Genomic DNA, 21,776 nt, shown 5'->3' with positions numbered 1-21,776 from the left:
TCCACCTCAGCCCTTCCCCAACCAATCAGTACAAAAAACAAAGTGACTAATTGATGCAGTCATGTGAGTCGCTTGAATTGTGAGTCAAGAGTCATTTTGTGTTTAGCCCAAGGCGTGCATTTTCAAGCTGAGACCTGATAAACAGGACTTTAAAGATTGGAATAAATTTAGTATTTTGACCATATTTTTAGCTTAAAACATAATATTTCTTGTGAATTGTACTGTGTATACTGGGCTGCCATTGTAGGGTCCCTACAAAATTAGTAGCCAGGCCTCCCCTCCATACTCTCCTACACATACATAGACACATGTTCCCAAACACACATACCTACTTGTAGACACACACAAGTATACACAATATGACACACAAATGCACAACGCAAGATGCTTGTACAGATAGACACAGCCATGGATGAATACACACTCTACCAGACACACACAGATACACACTGCAACAAACACATATAAACACAAACACACAAGTTCACACATGAACACACAGTGCTAAATACACACTCAGAGGCGGAACAAAAGTAGAGAAGGCCCTGGGGAAAGACATTTTTGGGGGCTCCCCTGTCGCAAGGGTAGAAAAAAAGGTAGATCCCCATCTGTTGCACAACTCCCACAATGTTTTGCCAGTTGGGGTTATTTACACAAACTGCCATATACAAAAATACAGATGCACATTGTTAGATACACATTCAAAGGCACACATATACACACTAAGATATGCTAGATACACATTGACAGACACACACACTGACAAACGGTTTATCTCCCAAAGGTAGAAAAAGGCTTTATGAGCAAAATATTTTCCCACATTAAATATGGCTGATGGAGTGGTATAGAGGACATACTAAATTTACCCTCCAATCCCCCTTTCTTTCTTTCTTTCTTTTTTTTCTTTGATGCTTTCTGAGGTGTAAGTCCATATGACTACATGTCCCATCTGCCTAAAGAAACATAGAGAGCCGAAATACGTCACTTCCGAGGGACGCATGCAGTTTCCCACAGTAAATATGGCCGATGGAGTGGTAAAGAGGACATACTAAATTTACCCTCCAATCTCCTTTTCGTTCTTTCTTTTTTTCTTTGCCGCTTTCTGAGGTGTAAGTCCATATGACTACATGTCCCACCTGCCTAAAGAAACCCGGAGAGCCGAAATACGTCACTTCCTGGTGACGTAGGCAATTTCATCACTCACCACAGATCGAGACGTCCAGCGGAAAAAAATACCACATGTCCCATCAAGCTCTGGGGTTCGCAGGCCGTCACTCCTGAAGTACGCGACTCCAGAGGAAGCAGGAAGTTGCATTTTTTTATATATAGATTTGTATATTCTTATTTACTAATGAAATTTACTGTTACTTTCCATATCCCTTTCAATCTTTTTATTTTCTTCCCTGCTGCTGCTCTATTGGATTCCTGCATAACCTGTATATCATCTGGTGGGGATTATGCCACCACAAGCCCATATCACCAGAGCAAGTTATTGCTCTGGCAATTGTAAGTAGGATACCTGCATTTATTTTATTGCATATTATTTACTACATACTGTGCCATTGGATTTCATCCTGCTTTTTCCTATATATACAGCTGCTGAGAATTGGACACCAACTACAGCTACTATCCACATATCCTAAGATGGGGATTATACCATTCATGCAATATACGGCAGAGCTTTAAGCAGCTCTAAAAAGTGTGAGTTAGTCTTTTATTGGGTTTTTATATACACATATGTTTTATTATTTATGTGACACGTTGCACTATTATTTTTCCTGTTCTTATTTCTTTGAGGGTTATATATAATACACTTCCTCCAGTGTATGTATATATCACTATTTTATTGTATGCACTTTTAGAATTGTTAACTTTTTGGCGCGGTTTACCACATTCTTTTTTGTCACTTTTTAATAACCCATGTATAACTGATCCCAGCATACACTGCTGCAGTCAGTCATCAGCTTCCAGTCGTAGAATAAGGCCACAGTAATTGGCTGTCACAGTAGTCCTATGGCATATGACCAGCTATTACTAGACATTCTCATGAGTGAGGCTTTCAGTAGTGGCAATTGCCACACTCATGGTGACCTCAGAATGTACTGTCTTAATGGAGGACCCATGCTGCCTGATAGTGAATAATGATCACTAGAAACAGCTATTTATGTGATTGCTTGCCTTGGAGGACTTCCACATTGCTATTTCTATGATACTTGACTAGTGAGGTATCAAGAAACAACCAAGTCACTGTGATCCCAAAGAGACCAGCTGTCTGACACCACTTTAAATGGCTACCATAAAGTGTACAGAGACCATCACAGAGTTCATAAGTTATAAAGGGGTTAAAATGGATCTCTGACTTTTGAGTTTTTCATAAAAGTATGGGCTACTTTGTCATAAGGTCAAGCAGAGTTTTTACAATATATGCCAAATGTAGGGAATCAAGCAACTACCCCTTCCACATACTAACATTTCCTAATAGCAGTCATTTGTGACAGCTGGTGGGAACAAGCAATAGATGACAATGTTATCTCATATCACACAAAAGAGAAGATCTGTAGAAGATCCACCAGTGTTGAGGAATCCTTTGCAGGCTCTCATTTTATACCTAATGCATACAATACAATAAAGACAGAGCACCTGGTGGCTTATTCTGCCTGAAACTTAAGTTAACCCAATTTTTGAAGATGGAGGCATCAGTTTGGAGAACTTTACATTAATATTTCCCATTTCCTCTTTCCTTGGCTTCCATATTGAAGCACCTGTGCTAACTTGGACAGCCTTTGAAAACACAATAAAACACCACAAGTGACAGTGCAAATTATTTAAGTAATAATTTACTCTCCCATAGCTATTTAGAAACAAAAAAAAATTCCAATCTGGGAAGTACCTTTTATTATCTAGATGTTTGTTTATTTGTTTTGCTTTGTTTTCTTTTGAAGGGGCAATGTCAACATTTTCACTAGACTTGAGCAAATATTTGTTTGAACCAATTTGTCCAAATAAAATTCCTGGTGGTAATTGAACGAATTGATTCCAAATTATTTTAGGTGAATACATTTTTATTGAAAGTTTTCCACAAAAGACATATATCAGTAACCAGTCTTGCACGACCCAGTAGAAAAGCATGCAACAAAGTAAAGAACAATATGAGACATGCAGGTCTCATAGTAGGCAACTTAAGATACAAATTATGTATACACATATGTCTGATCAGTAGCTTTCATTGTAAACATTAGTCAAAACCATTATAAATTGTCCTCTAAGACTTCATGGTGGTGAACTCACTTTGGCACTTACTAATGATATGCGGTATCATGTGGTGAGATTTCTTGGGGGAACAAAAGGTGGTGGTTGCTTCATGGTGTCTCTGGGGCATAGAGCTTGTATTGTGGGTACACACTAAATTAATCCAACTGTAATTATCAGCCTGGCAATTGGATAGGGTTCCACTCTCTAGTCAACCTAGTCAACCCCATCTAGGAGACAAGGAGACCCTGGAAGTCCTTAGGGTCTGTAGTCAACAACCCCTGGGATCACATCTGTGTATAAGTCTGTTCTTATTCCATTGTGTGAATTTTGATGCCCTCTATATATCTCAGTTCCTGTATACATAGGAACCAGAGTATGAGGGATGGTGTAACCCTGTGTCTCCACAGGAGAGGAAAAAGCCCTTTGGAATATATAGGATTCTAATCATTAGAGATGTCGTGTATGAGGAAGTTGGGGTATAAGTTTGGTGTAGCTGCATGGGAGCTCGTAAAAAGGGAGGAGTGTTGTATTAGAATCCATTTATGAGTGAGTATATCTGTGTCTAGAATGGGTGAATTAAGGGACAGTCCCATAATATGTGTATCAATGTGCCTTCAACAGTTTGACTTCACCAACAGAAACTATATCCCTCTGAATGTATAACACAGGGATAGGAGTGTAAATGCTTTCTCTTGGACACCACTGGATAGAGCACAGTGGTTAAAATTCCAAATTATTTTACCTGTGGTTTACCTGTAAAGGTAAGACATGTGAACTTTCAGAATAGATTTTTTCCAGTATGGATTAACAGGATTTTTATTCAGACACAAGTGTAATTTTCATCCATCACGCATTGGGACGAACATAGGCACAAGCACATTTTAAAACATGATGTAGCCATAGAAAATATATTGACACTAGAATATGTTTATAAGTTAGAATGCATGCACAAATTGACATACAGATTGATTCTAAAGATTCAGATTGGCACACAGAATGGCACACTGAAAACTGCCTGACACAAAAATATACACAGTGACTCAAATTGGCAGATATACTGTCACACTCAGGCAGACTAAAATGCAAATTGATACACTGGCACCAAATGGCATAATTATACCGATTGGCATCCTCATACAGACTGGCATACTTTGAGAGCTATACACAGATACACACAAAAAATTGTGTTTCTCTCTAGTAAGCATGACACAAGGAAAATCAATGATTTGAGGCTATGGGTGGTCATTACATTTCCAACTTAAGTAAAACACAATATTGTACCATACACTGTTTGTGAGAACAACAATCTCATTAACAGTAAAGGGTCACTACTGGTTTTGGTGCAAAGAGCCAGTCCCTTAGTATAATGCATCTCTACAAGGAGATGCTTATTGGTGCAGTGCAGCAATTGCCATGCAAATACAGTAACTTTTTATGGAGAAATGTCTCTTTCATAGAGAAGCATACAGTTGGCCAAAGTTATCAGGAGTGAAGTGGAGGCCATAGCTTGTCATGGCAAAGGATTCATGGTAAGTAGAAATACTGTATCTTAGTGTTACAGGGGGCTGCAATCCTAAACATGCAAGACAACTTTAACATTAAAAAGACATTTAAAGATTTATTAATAAAATAAATGATGATGTTAAGTTCGTAATCCACAATGATCTATTCATAATAAACCTGGCTTTAGCAATGTATAGAATAGCATAAATAATGTAGACAAAATAAAAAAATAAAAAGTTTATTAAAACTACCCACAAGAATAACAATTTAGATCAGCTTTGAAATATATGCCCGGGTATGATGTCATATTCTCCTTCTCGCAAGAATACTTGCTTTCACATTAGCATCATCTAATAATATGCTTTACTATACAATATTATTTTGCCCATTAGCAGGATTATATTTTTAAAATTGCTTCCAATTCCTCTGTAACAGATAGCTTTCGCATTCTATAACGTTTGACTGAGCCCAGTTGCTTAACATACTTAATATTGCTTCTGTAGTGTTTGTGCTGTTTCTCAAACTTTTTCTAATCAAGTCCAGCTCCTAACTAATATTTCAACCGTGCACTCAATGGCATCAATAAAATGAAACCTCAGTTAACAAATGAACAATTTCCTTTAAACTATCAAATTATTGATCATGTGTTTTGTATAGTTGCTGTAAAATATCAGATAATGGGGGCGGGGCCAGGCCGCCGAGCTGAACAGTCGCACAAAAGAGCGGCTCCTGCAATCTTTCCACGATTAAAGCACAAAACTCGGAATTTTGCAAAAACCTGACGACTGACAGATTCAGCACATTGCAGGGAGGCACACCCGAACTGAGGCGAGGCTTGCAGAGACTGTTTTAGTCCCTCGGGGGGGTGATCCTTGTCGCCCACGATGGGGCCTACTCTGGCGGTGAACGGGGTGGACGGCCGCCGCCCCGCTGTCCTTCCTAATGGGGCCATGCTAGAAGTATGAAGCTGGGTGGACCTGGCCCCGTTTCCCCCCCCCCCCTCTGGACCAGTGGGGGTGATCCCGGTCCACACCCCATAGCCCCACATAAAGCCAGGACGAACCAACACCCGAGGGCCGCAACTAAAATGGCGGAGACCACGTGGCTGGGTGGAAGACCGACGCTCTCTCCTCACTCAACTCACCACAAGCAGATGGCGGGCAGGGGCTGGCTCGACACCAGGGGTAAGCGCCTCAATCCCCAGACCGGCAACCTCAAACCCCAGACCGGCACCTACCGCACCTGGACCAACAGAGCACACAGGCCCTGAATGAGCGGAGGAGACGGAGACGCAGGCTCACACAAGCGTTCTTGCAGAACGAGTCCCCTCAGCGAAAGCAGATGTCCCTGCGCTGAAGCCCTGTAAGCAGATCCCCTCAGAGCACCGAACGGACACTGATCAACACGGACGACTGATTGCCCGCACATGCGAGGTCCAGTTCGGCAACCAGCATGGCTGCAGGGACCTGGCGCCCACCAGCGGCAAACACGGGACTAAACCGCAGGTACACCGCATGGAGACTATCACCCTGACATACGCCTGGACTGAGTCTAACAGGGCAGTACCATAGCTCTCGTCCCTACGCTGCTGCCATTCTTTAACGGCAGGTCCCATGGCACTAAACCTCTGACTGTCACCTGGCTATCGAGGGGTTCACCTCGGGTGGCATAATCCACACTTATCTGAAGCTTTCATGTATCACTGCTCTCGGCATGTCAGTTAATTGTACCGTCACAGTCTTTAATTTGACATTCTTATTATAGTTCTTTACGTGTGTTTAATGTAACCACTCATGCATCATTTTATTAACTAGTCCTATCTAATAGGACACCTTAAGCTTCTTGAAATAGTTGACAACGTGCAACCTACACCTTAAACGTTAAAGCCTTTTTCCTCAACAATGTAACACTAGATAAGTCTAAGCATCAGCGCAACTAGCTTTGTTATATGCAAATTTAACCTAACATTCTAACATATCAAAAAATATCAGATAACAATTTTCGGTTAATAGTGAGAGTGTGAATATATTAGTTAAGTTAAAACACATTGTTTTCATTGTTTCACCAAAATATAAGAGAAAAATTCTATACCATCTGAGCAACGTACAGAGTACAAACCTCCCAATTCTTTCATATGAGAGCCCAATGGATTGGCCGAGATCATCACTCTCAATGATCTCAGCCAAGGAGATGGGAATCGGCCGTGTGGATCAGCACTGTGAGGGAGAAGAGGTAAATAAAAAGTACCTTTTTTCTCCCTGCAGGTGTGGGCCAGAACCCTAAATGGCCACCAGGGCACTATAATGTTAGGAATACACATTTTTATTCTTAACGCTACAGTGTTCCTTTAATGTAGAAATACTGTTTAGCAAAGAATTGCATGTTAGCTTACAGAATGCTTCCTATCAGAGATTTTCTATATCCTTAATGGACCACTTAAGTCACCCAGATGCCTCCATCTCAATGAAGTGTTCTGGGTATAGTGGTCCTGTCATTTTAACCCTGCAATGTAAATTATTGCAATTTTTTGGAAACTGCAATGTTTACATTGCAGGAATAAAAATCCACCTCTAGAGGCTGTCTTCCAAAAAGCCACTAAAGGAGCTTCTACTGCACTGACTGAGTTGAACTTGGCCACGTTGCATGGAAGTTTGTCTGAAGCATTGAATTCAAAGCTTTGCTATGAGAAGCGTTTAATGTGTGCGTGACGCTCACTACACATGTGCATCAGCTCCACAATGCTTGTCTATAATGAGCAGTGGATTGGACGAGTGACGAGGAAGCCATTCGTTTTTTTTTTTACAGGTTATTATATTGGAAACTGGGTGATCTGAATCTAACTGGGGACAGGGGCTCTATAGCATTAAGAATACAAGTTTGTATTCCTAACTTTATAGTGTTCCTGTAACTGAGTTATATATGGCTCAGTTTTAATTTTGTTAAAAAAAACTAACAAACATTAAAAGATGTAAAGTAGAGCATGTATGCATAGCCATTTATTAGAACTGAAAAAATACACCTCTTCTGAGTTAATTATGCTCTGCAAGGCATCAAAATTCAAAAATAGCGAATCTCATGATAATACATCTTCTTAGAATGTATCAATATTCCATTTTCTTTCTTTTTCATAGTTTTGCTGTATTCCATAGTATTGTTCTGCCCCCTAGTGGCACTAAAAAGAATTCTTGATGATATCCCATAACCTTACTCTACAGTGTGTGCTATGGAAACAGTGCTATTTCTTACTATTCTGGCAAGTTCAAGGTCAGTGTCGAGCTATTTTCAGCTCATCTCTTTATGATCCATGTTGGAAATGACAAGGTAACATGATTTGGGGTCAGCTGTATTACAGGAATCGTTACATAAACGAAGAAAGTCGAAATCAATCCTAGCTGACAGTGTCTTGAGGATAATCAGAGCTCACTCCACACCACTGTCAGCTCACTTGAATGAAATCCAATGTTATCTCTGTCATATCTTCTTAACAAACCCATATTCTCATTTTTGGCAAAGAAAATACATATTTCACTTGATTTGCAGTTAATTTCTTCTCACGAGCTGTTCCGCATTGTTTTTTTTTTTTTGTTGTTTTTTGTTCAAGTAAATATGAAAGACTTTGCAAAGGCTGAGAGTTGACTGTATCTGTTGTGAAACAATTATTATTAATATGATTTATTTATATAGCAACAACAAATTAGTCGTCATTATATTGTAACTTAAAATGAATTACAAAACTAAATTTGACAGACAAAACAAAAATGATCAGCAGGTTTCACAAACTCTGCCTGCTGGTCTACAACATAAAAAGAAATTGAGATAATACTAAGGGAACATTTAAAGCAAGCTGTAGTGGTTATGGTTTCAGGAGTGTCCTGGCTTCCACCTACAATAAAGAGTCAAACCATTTGACTATCACAGTTTGATAACTGACTTAGGACCCTGGAGACAGCCATGGCCATCTGCTCTTGGGCTGGAAGCTTCCATAAGGAGCTTCTGTTAGTTCCTCTGAGCTTAATCTCTGTCATGCAGAGTGCGCTCAGCCAATGAGCAGGTTCTCACACTGCTGGGCTTAACTCTATTGCAGGCGCATCCACTTTCAGAGGAAGAGGCAGCGGAGGCACCCAGCTGATTTAAGAATGTTGTCAAACTGTCCATAAAGTAGGTTCTGATTTTTCTTTACTACAATGCCAGTTTGTAGTTATAAAAAAAAGCTGCAGCTTAAGAAGTTAAAACAATACATGTAATGATTTGTAACATATATTTGCAATATATAGAAACATATAATATTTAACTAAATCTTCAGTATCAATTTCAATTTTGAAGGAAATCTATTGTTTTTCTTTAGCTGTGTCTGTTGTCATGAAGAGCCAAAACACATATACAATGGTGATTATGTCAGAAATATCCGCCATAATATCCTTCTGGAAATACTATATGGCACACTTTGAGAAGGTTCCTTCCATCATGATGCCATTTCGATGGCTTATTGAAAAATTATTTAAATAACACATAGACCGTAAAACTAAAATCTCATTATCCTTCTAATAATTATTATTATCTTCTTGTAAGCATGCTGAGACTGGAATTCTCCATGTTCTTGCTTGCATTGCTAGTAATGAAATGAATACGTTCTGGAATGATTACAACCAGACTCCAACCCATGTCAGTGCTGTAATCTTGCGCATGCGTGAGAATACCACACTGATGTAACTGGAGGTTACTGTGAAATACCGTCAGGCCCAAGAGTATATTAAATAAAGAAAGCCGAATGCTCATGACCGCACATAATAAGCAAGGGCCTGGCAAACCGGAACTTGTCTCCAGAAAGGATGAATAGGAGCTACATGAAGAGCCTCTCCTTCTACACCACATCTGCAGAGAAGTGGCAGGTAATGTAGACTGTTCTCCTTAGGTTTCGTGATGGAGGCTAATAAAATGAACAGTTGGCTAGGAGATCAAAATCTTCCACCCACTCTTATATAGCAATAAAGGGGTAGGTGTATTTAATATGTTATAATAAATGCTGTGGCCTGTTTCCTCAATACTACGTTATCTGTAATTATTTGGGGAGTAAGTGCGGTAGTTCTCTGTTCTTATGCGGCATCACGATTCCCCACTACGTACATACATGTGTATTTGTGAGTTGGACAGTTATCCTTGCGCTGCAATTGGTTCGTTTTAAAGCCAGTCAATCATAGTACATTGCTGAGCAAGTCTCACTTTTGCAAAGTTTACCTAGTGGCATTCATAACCCCACGTGGTATATGATAGCATAATTACCTTAATAGGTATGTCCAAAGATGACGTCAATGAAAACACAAACAAACCAAAAACATTACATACAACCCTTTCAGATGCCCTTGAAAGTAATATATGATATTTGCTAAAACTACATTGAACTGTGTGACTTAATGTTTATGGGATCAAAACAGAAACACTGTTTTCATGTGAAAGTGTTCCTATAAAAAACAAACTAATATTTAAAATATTCCTGACCACATTACAAATTAAGCCATATGATCGAAATAGTGGATATGTTGTCTACTTGTTTTTCTTTAGAAAAAAAGTAGGGTCCACAGGTTAGACAAGATATGCTTGACCTCATTTATGATCCTTATGCTAAAAATAAAGGGAGGTGGCTGATAACCTGCCTAGTGGGATCTACCTTATTTTTATTGTGTCCCATTTTAAAGTTGTTTTATAAATATTGTACTATGTAAAAAAGTACTCAAGTCTTCCTGGATGCTGTAACGGAATACCATTTAGTTTGAGAATAAACAAGGGGCATGTATGTTGTCAGGCACACTCTTTATTAACCCCTTAAGGACTGACCAAATGTAAATGTTTTGATAAAAATAAAATGTAAACAACATTTTTAATTTGACTATATGTCTGTTCAACCGTAATTCACCTCTTTCATATTAAGTGCACCCAGACTTTATTCAGGAGAAATAGGGCTTTCATTTAACATCAAATATTTAGCTACGAAACATAATTTAAGATGAATAAAATAAAAAAAATTGAGAAATTAAGAAATGGTGTGTTTTTTTTAGTTCTACATGACATTTTAACTGTGAATGTCATAATACTGTTTGCTTTTACTGCAATAAAAATTCACATATTTGTATTCAGCAATGTCTCCCGTGTAAAACAGTACCCCCTATGTACAGGTTATATGGTGTTTTGGGAAGTTACAGAGTTAAATATAGAATTTTACATTTTTCAGTTTTTCCACATTAAAATTTGCCAAATTGGTTATGTTGCCTTTGAGACCGTATGGTAGCCCAGGAATTAGAATCACCCCCCATGATGGTATACCATTAGCAATAGTAGACAACCCAAGGTATTGCAAATGGGGTATGTCCAGTCTTTTTTAGTAGCCACTTAGTCACAAACACTGGCCAAAATTAGCGTTAATATTTGTTTGTGTGTGAAAAATGCAAAAAACTAATATGAACGCCAATTTTGGCCAGCGTTTGTGACTAAGTGGCTGCTAAAACAGACTGGACATACCCCATTTGCAATACATTGGGTTGTCTACTTTTGCAAATGGTATGCCATCATGGGGGTAATTGTCATTCCTGGGCTACCATACGGTCTCAAAAGCAACGTAACCAATATGGCGAATTTCAATGTGAAAAAACTGAAACACAAGCCTTATATTTGACTCTGTAACTTTTGAAAACACCATAAAACTTGTACATGTTGGGTACTGTTATACATAGGAGACTTCGCTGAACACAAATATTCGTGTTTGTGTGTGAAAAATGCAAAAATTTCACTTTCACTGATGATATCATCATTTACATGGTAATCGTAATACATTTTAATATTTTGAAACACTAATATTTGTGTTAAGCGAAGTGTCCCGAGTAAAACAGTACCGCCCATGTACAGGTTTTGTGGTGTCTTGTAAAGTTACAGGGTTAAATATAGTGCTAGCAAATTCAATTCTCTGGACTTTCTGCATGGGTTGTCAGGCAGGTCCCTCAAATTGTAATTAATAAAATGATTTAATTATGCAAAAATATTACATAAAGATATATGTAGAATTAAAATATATATATTTTTATTTATATATAGGTATATATAGTGATATATACATATATACTTATGTATATATATATAATTTATTTAGTTCTAAGTGTATTTTTGTTTAACATTGTATTAACTATTCACAGACTTCAGGTGGAAGGGTTTTTCAATCACAATTTTTCCCCACCATAACCTATTTGGATTTATATATATAAATCCAAATAGGTTTCTGAAGTCTGTGGATAGTTAATATAATGTTAAACAAAAATCTGCACACCAGTCAAGCCATAAGACTTGCTTTTCCCACAGAAATCCCAAATCTGCAGTGATGTTACAACCACAAAGGATTCTGGGTGGGCATATGCAAATTAACAACGAAACAGCTGTCCATGAGTGGTTCACTGGTTTTGCATCTTTTCCTAAATTGTGTTCCAAGCAGTTGTATAAAGCAAACACAGATTCAAAGGAATCCATGTTTAAAATGGAATGAGGCAAAAATGTGATTCTTTGTTAAACTAATTTGCATATGCCCACCCAGAATCCTTTGCGGTTGTAACATCACGGCAGATTTGGGATTTCTGTGGGAAAAGCAAGTCTTATGGCTTGACTGGTGTGCAGATTTTTGTTTACCATTGTATCAACTATATATATATATATATGGAACATGGGGGGGTGGTTGCACTCACCTGAACATGCTTAAATGGGGTGCTGCTGGGGGCCATATTATACAATAAACAATACACAAGATCCAGCGCACTCTCCTATCTACTAAACAGCAACTTCAATGTTGACAGATTTTATTAGTTTTTAAAAGGTTTTATTTAAAAACACCTTATCTAGGCAAAAAATAATGGGGATTTAGTTACATTATATGATCATACATTCCATAAGCCTGCCACAACGTCAATGTACCCCATCTTTGGCAGGTCCTACTCTCACAGTCTTGACGTTGTGGCAGGCTTATGCAATGTATGATCATATAATGTAACTAAATCCCCATTATTTTTTGCCTAGATAAGGTGTTTTTAAATAAAACCTTTTAAAAACTAATAAAATCTGTCAACATTGAAGTTGCTGTTTAGTAGATAGGAGAGTGCGCTGGATCTTGTGTATTGTTTATTGTATATATATATATATATATATATATATATATATTTATATATATATATATATATATATATGTATATATATATATATATATATATATATATATTGATATCAAAATGCAGTTAGAACGAAAGTACATATATATATATATTGTTTAATTATTTATTTTTCATAATTTTTTATTTTTCGTTAATATATTTATATATATATATATATATATATATATATGTATATTTAATTAATATCATTCTACATGTATTTTGATATTAATTTATATTTAACTATATACATATATATTAATATTAAAATACAATTAGACAGTGTATGTGTATGTATGTAAAAGTGTATATACAGTTGCAAGAAAAAGTATGTGAACCCTTTGGAATGATATGGATTTCTTCACAAATTGGTCATAAAATGTGATCTGATCATCATCTAAGTCACAACAATAGACAATCACAGTCTGCTTAAACTAATAACACACAAAGAATGAAATGTTGCCATGTTTTTATTGAACACACCATGTAAACATTCACAGTGCAGGTGGAAAAAGTATGTGAACCCTTGGATTTAATAACTGGTTGAACCTCCTTTGGCAGCAATAACTTCAACCAAACGTTTCCTGTAGTTGCAGATCAGACATGCACAACGGTCAGGAGTAATTCTTGACCATTCCTCTTTACAGAACTGTTTCAGTTCAGCAATATTCTTGGGATGTCTGGTGTGAATCGCTTTCTTGAGGTCATGCCACAGCATCTCAATCAGGTTGAGGTCAGGACTCTGACTGGGCCACTTCAGAAGGCATATTTTCTTCTGTTTAAGCCATTCTGTTGTTGATTTACTTCTATGCTTTGGGTCATGTCCTGTTGCAACACCCATCTTCTGTTGAGCTTCAGCTGGTAGACACATGGCCTTAAGTTCTCCTGCAAAATGTCTTGATAAACTTGGGAATTCATTTTTCCTTCGATGATAGCAATCCGTCCAGGCCCTGACGCAGCAAAGCAGCCCCAAACCATGATGCACTCACCACCATACTTCACAGTTGGGATGAGGTTTTGATGTTGGTGTGCTGTGCCTCTTTTTCGCCACACATAGTGTTGTGTGTTTCTTCCAAACAACTCAACTTTGGTTTCATCTGTCCACAGAATATTTTGCCAGTACTGCTGTGGAACATCCAGGTGCTCTTGTGCAAACTGTAAACGTGCAGCAATGTTTTGTTTGGACAGCAGTGGCTTCTTCTGTGGTATCCTCCCATGAAATCCATTCTTGTTTAGTGTTTTACGTATTGTAGATTCGCTAACAGGGATGTTAGCATTTGCCAGTGACTTTTGTAAGTCTTTAGCTGACACTCTAGGATTCTTCTTCATCTCATTGAGCAGTCTGCGCTGTGCTCTTGCAGTCATCTTTACAGGACGGCCACTTCTATGGAGAGTAGCAGCAGTGCTGAACTTTCTCCATTTATAGACAATTTGTCTTACCGTGGACTGATGAACAGCAAGGCTTTTGGAGATACTTTTATAACCCTTTTCAGCTTTATGCAAGTCAACAATTCTTAATCGTAGGTCTTCTGAGAGCTCTTTTGTGTGAGGCATCATTCACATCAGGCAATGCTTCTTGTGAAAAGCAAACCCAGAACTGGTGTGTGTTTTTTATAGGGCAGGGCAGCTGTAACCAACACCTCCAATCTCATCTCATTGATTGGACTCCAGTTGGCTGACATCTCACTCCAATTAGCTCTTGGAGATGTCATTAGTCTAGGGGTTCACATACTTTTTCCACCTGCACTGTGAATGTTTACATGGTGTGTTCAATAAAAACATGGCAACATTTCATTCTTTGTGTGTTATTAGTTTAAGCAGACTGTGATTGTCTATTGTTGTTGTGACTTAGATGATGATCAGATCACATTTTATGACCAATTTGTGCAGAAATCCATATTATTCCAAAGGGTTCACATACTTTTTCTTGCAACTGTATATACTTAGATCATATATATAATATATATATATATATATATATATATATATATATATATATATATATATTATATATATATGATCGAAGGATATATTTTTTTTATTTTACACTGTTTTAAAACTTTATTTTAATTTATTTCAGGCATCAGGGGGACTACCTGTCATTCCAGGCACTCCCACTGCTAGCACTGCTATGGACGGCTAATCTGTCCATGTGATCGTGAGGTCCTTGCAAGGACCTTGCGATCACATTGCCCAGGAGGGCCGGATCGGCAGCAAAGGGACTCCCTGGGATGCTAGGTAAGTCCCCCCATCGCGATTGTCAGCGAGGGATCGCTGGCGAGCAGGTAAGTGACCAGGACGGCGTGGACGTGCTATGCCACCAGCCGGCGTTTAGAGACGGTTCCCCAAGGATGGCATAGCATGCACGCCGTCCTTAAGGAGTTAATATACAAAAATGTATGTTTTGGGATGCATTTTTCCTAAACAATTTGTCGTGATTAAAGAAGTAAATGGTCATGGATTTGCCAAAAATCTAAACTCTTCATTTATACTCTAATATATACGCATTGTCCATCTTCACTGAAATGGACAGTTTAAAATACTCCAGTCACACCTCTCTCTGATGAATACAATTTGACAATACTGTACCAAGTGTTATTTTATAGGGTTTCAGAAGCCAGCGCATTAAATGATGACCAACTTTAGATACATTTATCTTAGTTTAAACATTTACCATTAAATTGCTGGATTGTTGGTCTATATTTGTAGCAGTTACAGTGAAATGACATGGGGGTTAAAAGAAAACTCCCATTGTAAGCACCTACATTAGGATGCTATTTAAAAAAATATCTATCTATCTATCTATCTATCTATCTGTCTGTCTGTCTGTCTGTCTGTCTATCTATTATCTATCTGTCTGTATGTCTGTCTATCAATCTGTCTGTCTGTCTGTCTGTCTATCTATTATCTACCTGTCTGTATGTCTGTCTATCTATCTATCTATCTATCTATTATCTATCTGTCTGTCTGTCTGTCTGCCTATCTATCTGTCTGTCTATTTATCTATTTATATATCTGTGTATCTATCTATCTATCTAATATCTATCTGTCTGTATGTCTGTCTGTCTGCCTATCTATCTGTCTGTCTGTCTATTTATCTATCCATTTATCTATCTGTCTCTCTATCTATCTGTCTATCTATCTGTTTGTCTTTCTTTCTATCATCAGCTACCCATCCACTTTAAAAATGGAAAATTGTTGACCGTTAAAGACATATTTGAAATGTAAAGAAATATAAAAAGACAAGCTTAGTGAACCCAAGGTGAAAAGAAAGTATGCATACATAACTATATATGAGAAAGAAAATACAACATTTTGACCTCTTTTTTTATTACTTAAGCTGATTTTGTCAAATTGACCCATTAAATCATGCTGTTTCCCAAAGCAAAATAAGCAGGCTTAATACGACAACACATGGCTGTCAATTTAAGCAGAGTTTGAAAACCCACCCAACTTGTGCTACTGTAAAAGTGCCAAATGCACGTTGTTTCATCTAAAAACAATTTACAATAATATTAGTTGTCAGTAAATATTCAAACACACAACTCCTACAGCTATAAAATGGATTAGAAGCAATTTAAAAAAAAAAAAAAGAATTAACAAAGTAGAGGAAGAGTATACTGTCAACAAACAAATGTTTCATCATAGCACTGTAATTCGGAATTTTAATTACCCCTCTGCTTCTGTAACAAAACAAAGCCTGGACTGGCAGCTATTTGAATCTCTCACAGGTCATTGAACATTCCAGTTAATTATTCTATGAATAGCCTGGTTCTCTCCCCTCTGGAAACACGTTTCTAATGGCAGTCAAGGTCTGACAAATGTGTCATCTACATAATTAGCTAGGAAGCTACACAAAACATTAAACATGCTTTGTGCAGACAACTATCAAAACATTTCATTTGTTGTCAATTATACATCACTTTGTAGGTTTTGAAGGGGTTGTTATTATGGAAATAAGAGCAGATGCTAACAAGGTTAGAGTTTTTGATTTAAATTAGTAATCGGAGGCTAACTTGAACAAATAAAAACAATTCTATTGTATTCAGATTGAAGCCAGTTTTCAATCAAAAGTAGATTACGGAAAGGAATTTGTTCCGTTGAAACCTTTTTCGAGAAGTAATTACAAATTAGCTTCATATATGAAATGAACATCGGTTTTATGTCATTGACCTTAATCGCGGTCAGGCTGAATGCTGATAGCATATTTTCACTTTTTTATAATAGTTTATATAAGTATAGTCATTCTGATTTCTATTTGTAGAGGAAGTTTCATTTTTAAGTGCTTGTTGTGTAAAGAAAAGGCACGCATCCTTCTAAATGGAAAGGTTGAAGCTTAAACTAACGATGTGATGTCCAATAGAAAATTATGTTATGTATGAATATGTTTTAAAGATACTAACATTTTTGTACTATGCTTCATTGAACATCCAAATATCACAGGTAGGTTTCCTTTTTCTATTTCTCTCTTCTTTTCACACTCATTTTCACATCTAAAATCAATTACCTATTCCTGAAGAAATTATCTGCATGGTCTCAAACATGGCAATTTGAGATTGACATTAACCTCAGCAGAGGCGGCTCTCTAATTAGGCGATTAAGTCACCTCCGGGCAAACTTAAATGTCGGGTTCTCGGTCCATGACTGAAGACCCGACATCAGAAGAGGGACCGGCGGCTTGCCCATGATGCCGCCGGGTGTGAGACCCCTCCCATCTGCCTTGAGAGGGAGCGCATGCCTACAATCTACAGCTCCATCGGTTGTGAACTGCAGACTGTGAAGTGTCTCTCCATCTCAGCCAATCAGAGCGTTGCCATGGGTTACCAAGGCAATGCTCTGGCTTCTGGAGATTGCAAGACTTCTATCGCATGGTCTTCAGTTCTGCACCTAGCTTAACTGAAGACCGGATAGGAAGTCCAACGGACCACCAGGAAGCCAGGACACTGGACCATCAGGGAAATAAAAGGTATTTCTAACATTCTAATACCCCTCCCTCTCTCAGCCCCCTGTCATCCCCTCACTCAACTCCCTGTCACCCCCTCAGTCAGCCCATGGTTACTCCTTCGGTCCAGCCCCCTCCAGCGCTGGACCAGACTGCGTACATGTCTTTACGCTTGAGCAGCAATGGGCCGGGACGGTAAGCTGACACTCTATGCCAATCAGTAACTCCTCATCCATAAAGTATCCAACCAAGGGTGCATAATTCATTGATGCACTATAGAATATTGCTTTTTAATGTGATTTGTGTAGTGCATTCATGAGTTGGCTACTTGGTAGAAGTGGTATGGCCAATTTGATTGCAGAGGATAGATGTCAGAGAGAGCTAATTTTAAGTATATATTCGGATAGATGTAATCTTTAAAGTTGTGACTCCGGAGCCCTTCTTAGATAGTGGATTCCTTTGATATGCTAATGACCATTAGCATTAAGGAGAACCACTGTCTTGTAGTGTCATATCCAAAATAAACATTAATAATAACTCACAGATGAATAATCTGGCCTCCTTTTGTGCATATTTAGAATGGGAAGAGCACAAACTACAAACAGAGCATAAATATTGTTAGCGCAGCTTAAATCATTTGGAAGGAATTGTGATGTCCATTATATTAGGTTCTAGTAGGGTATGTGACATATGCATGGCATGGGGAAATTGCAACAAATTCATAGATGTGAAAATTATTGATTTGGCAAGCATAAAAGATTAAATTAAATCAAAAGTTTACATTTGGATTGATGTTGGTCTGGATCAAAAGGAGAATGTCACGTATTGTTCCTATAAGATCCACCTTCTATGCAACTATACCACCTCTGGGCCAGACAAGAACCTGAAATGAATTAAATCTAATTGATGGGCAATTGTTAAGATTGCTTACAAAGGACAAGTATCTCATTTTGTGTAAGTTGCCAAGTTCCCCTTGTCAGAGCCCCCCACTCCACTGGGCAGAAGGCACTGTTATTCCAAGAGTCTAAATGAGTAATTAGGAATGTTCATTTTTATTTTTTATCTGTTGATTTATGTAAATAATATGTTTGTTATATATTTTTTGTATGCACTGGGACTATAGTTTGTTCATAATAAATATTCCTTTATTAAAGGGACACTATAGTCACCCAGACAACTTCAGCTCAATGAAGTGGTCTGGGTGCCAGGACCCTCAGGTTTTAACCCTTCAGATGTAAACATAGCAGTTTCAGAGAAACTGCAATTTTTACATTGCATGGTTAATCCAACCTCTAGTGGCTGTCTTCCTGACAGCCGCTAGAGCCGCATCTGCGATGCTGGATGCGAAATTTGCATCCACCGTGCAGAACGTCCAAAGGAAAGCATTGAGAAATGCTTTCCTATGGACTATTTGGATGTGATGCGCATTCCGCTCCAATCGGGTGCGGACATCGGCGGGGAAGGAGAGGTAACCAGCGCAGAGGGAGCCCAGCACTGGATTAAAGTAAGTAACTGGAGGGGTTTTAACCCCTTCAGCACCACGGGAGGGGGACCCTGAGGGTGGGGGCACCCTTAGGGCACTATAGTGTCAGGAAAACGGCTTTGTTTTCCTGACACTATAGTGATCCTTTAAATTCTGCATTTGTCTGGTGAAGAGCTCACGCTACCTTGCTAGAAGTTACCTGATTAGATCAATTCATTAATATTTTTAAATGGCATAGCTATTGTGCTAAATTGTATTTGGTGGGTTTTTATTCTAATTTATCTGACGGACCAAGGCACCCCATTTATATATTGTCTTGGTGGTGGCAGCATTAAAAAATAGTAATATTTATATTATTTATAATTACCGTAAGTGTGGTTGGTGTTAAGGAGTATTTTTATGAATATTCCCAGTCTAGGTCAGACAAATTGTGAACTTTAACCCTTTCATCACCAGAACCAAGAACCACACTTATAGTAGGGTGCGTACATGACAAAAGGTATGTACAGTTTCACTTTTCATGTGCACAGACTTTGGGGTAACATCTTTTGTGACTGGTTTAATCTGTAAAGGTGAGCCAGCACCAGAGACCTCATGGAACCATAACAACTTAATTTTATTTATCTATACCTCAGTCACTCTTGAGCTTTGTTGGCACATATAGATGTTTCTAGACATATGTGTTGGATTATGAGCTAGTTCAGCATGAAACAAGTAAAGCTATATACTGTATATTTATATAATAGTATATTTAACATTTTACATTTAACTTTTTTTCACTCTAGTTGGATTATTGAGATTATTCCATAAATTGAGAATTTAAACTCAATTGAAAGCAAATTTCTAATTTATGGTCAATATAATCAAGCTGGAAAATAAAGATATAAATCAGCTATGCTTCCAGTTTGGCGTCTTAAATTTGAATTCTCTGAATTCTCTTGGAATTTTCATTTTAGTGAATAGCCCTGCAGGTTTCCACATCAACACTTGGCCTAAAACTGTTGATGGATATCCAACAGTCTTACTTAACAGAATCTGAGACATGTCTCAATGAGCAGTAAGTTAGAAGACCTTATTAGGTGTAGCATGATTCTTTCTGGTCTCTCATTCCAGGGTTATTTGCTAAATTAAGAACTGTAAGAAATTCATAGCGATTTCAAAGTGAATTTCAGATGTAAAGAGTTTCCCCAACATTATGACCTCTTCCTTGATTTCAAGGGGTTTTAATGCATCAAGTCTGTATGTGCAGTGTTTTATGCCTACTCGGCACCTTCTTCCACCATACCTGTGCTGGCTAGGAATACCACCACCACCACAATGACGACCCTATCTGCCATTCCTGGCCGACATTATACCCCCGTACAAACAACGCAACCTCTATGCTGGACAGAAGGTCCATATTGAAAATATCCAGTTCAATTAAATTTAGGTGAACCCCGTCCTTACGCATAAGAGTTGAATTATCCCTTTCAAGCTCTGTGTCTAACAACAAACCCCCGTAGTTGGCACATGAACCTGGTGACCATCATATTAAGCTTGCACCGACCCCTCTCAGTGCACCACGCATGAGGCAATATGTGCCAACAATGCCTAAGTACTATTTCTGACAAAATTAGCATAAGGTTCATAAAGAGAGGAAAATTATGGGCCAAATCGTGTCTAATCGCATGGATCAGGTAAATGGTTCTAACGCACCCTTAATTGTTCCCTCTAGCATGAATTATTAGTGTGACCGCGACTGACACAAACCCATGAAAAGCTACACATTCCAGGTAAATCTGATGTCAGGAGAGCCCCCTGACAACCCACCATCTAACCCTTGCTACTCTAAACAGGAAACCAAAATTTCTTCCATGTGGGTGCTCCTCATTTTGCTGCACTGCCCAGTAAAGGAAGTAATGACCCAATATCCAGACATAACAAGGACCTGGACCAATCTGTTGAGGTGCTGCTGACACCCACTCCACAGGACCCTACTAATCCACCTCTTCCTCCAATCTGGAATCTAGCCCTGCAATAATCCTCTGCACATCAGCCCGCTACTGCTGCCTGCTCTATCGGATGTCCAGCTGGTTAAATTTGGCAGGGCCTGTGATGAGGGAATGTTGCGCAGTGCCGCTGTCACCTACATACTCCATAACCATTGACATCGCCTGGCTTCCAGGGCTCTGGCTCAGTCCCAGCTTTGCGTCCCTTCCAGCACCATTCGACTGCATGCTCAATGTCCAGTTGTCACTTCCAGCTGAGCTGGAAGAGAAGGCAGGCTCTGGGATCTACCCACCAAAGCTTTGCCACCTTGGGCTTTCATTCTGGATCCACCTTCGATCTGCCGCCTCCACCTTGCTTTTCTGGGGGACTCTGGTGATGCAATGCCTTGGGACATGACCTTATCCAGCTCCTGGCCTCTCCCTCCAGC

At 38.5% G+C, this 21,776-nt stretch overlaps 1 protein-coding gene across 1 annotated transcript in view; it reads right to left on the bottom strand.

Annotated features, from left to right (window-relative positions):
• The window catches only part of ARHGAP15 (Rho GTPase activating protein 15), a 473,358-nt gene that overhangs the window by 425,808 nt on the left and 25,774 nt on the right, over window positions 1-21,776 (bottom strand). The window lies entirely within an intron of this gene.

This window comes from Pelobates fuscus, chromosome 8 (genome assembly GCF_036172605.1).
Source record: "Pelobates fuscus isolate aPelFus1 chromosome 8, aPelFus1.pri, whole genome shotgun sequence".
Lineage (NCBI taxonomy): Eukaryota > Metazoa > Chordata > Amphibia > Anura > Pelobatidae > Pelobates > Pelobates fuscus.
Note: the sequence above shows the minus strand (reverse complement) of the source record. Positions and strands in the feature narration are given on the sequence as shown.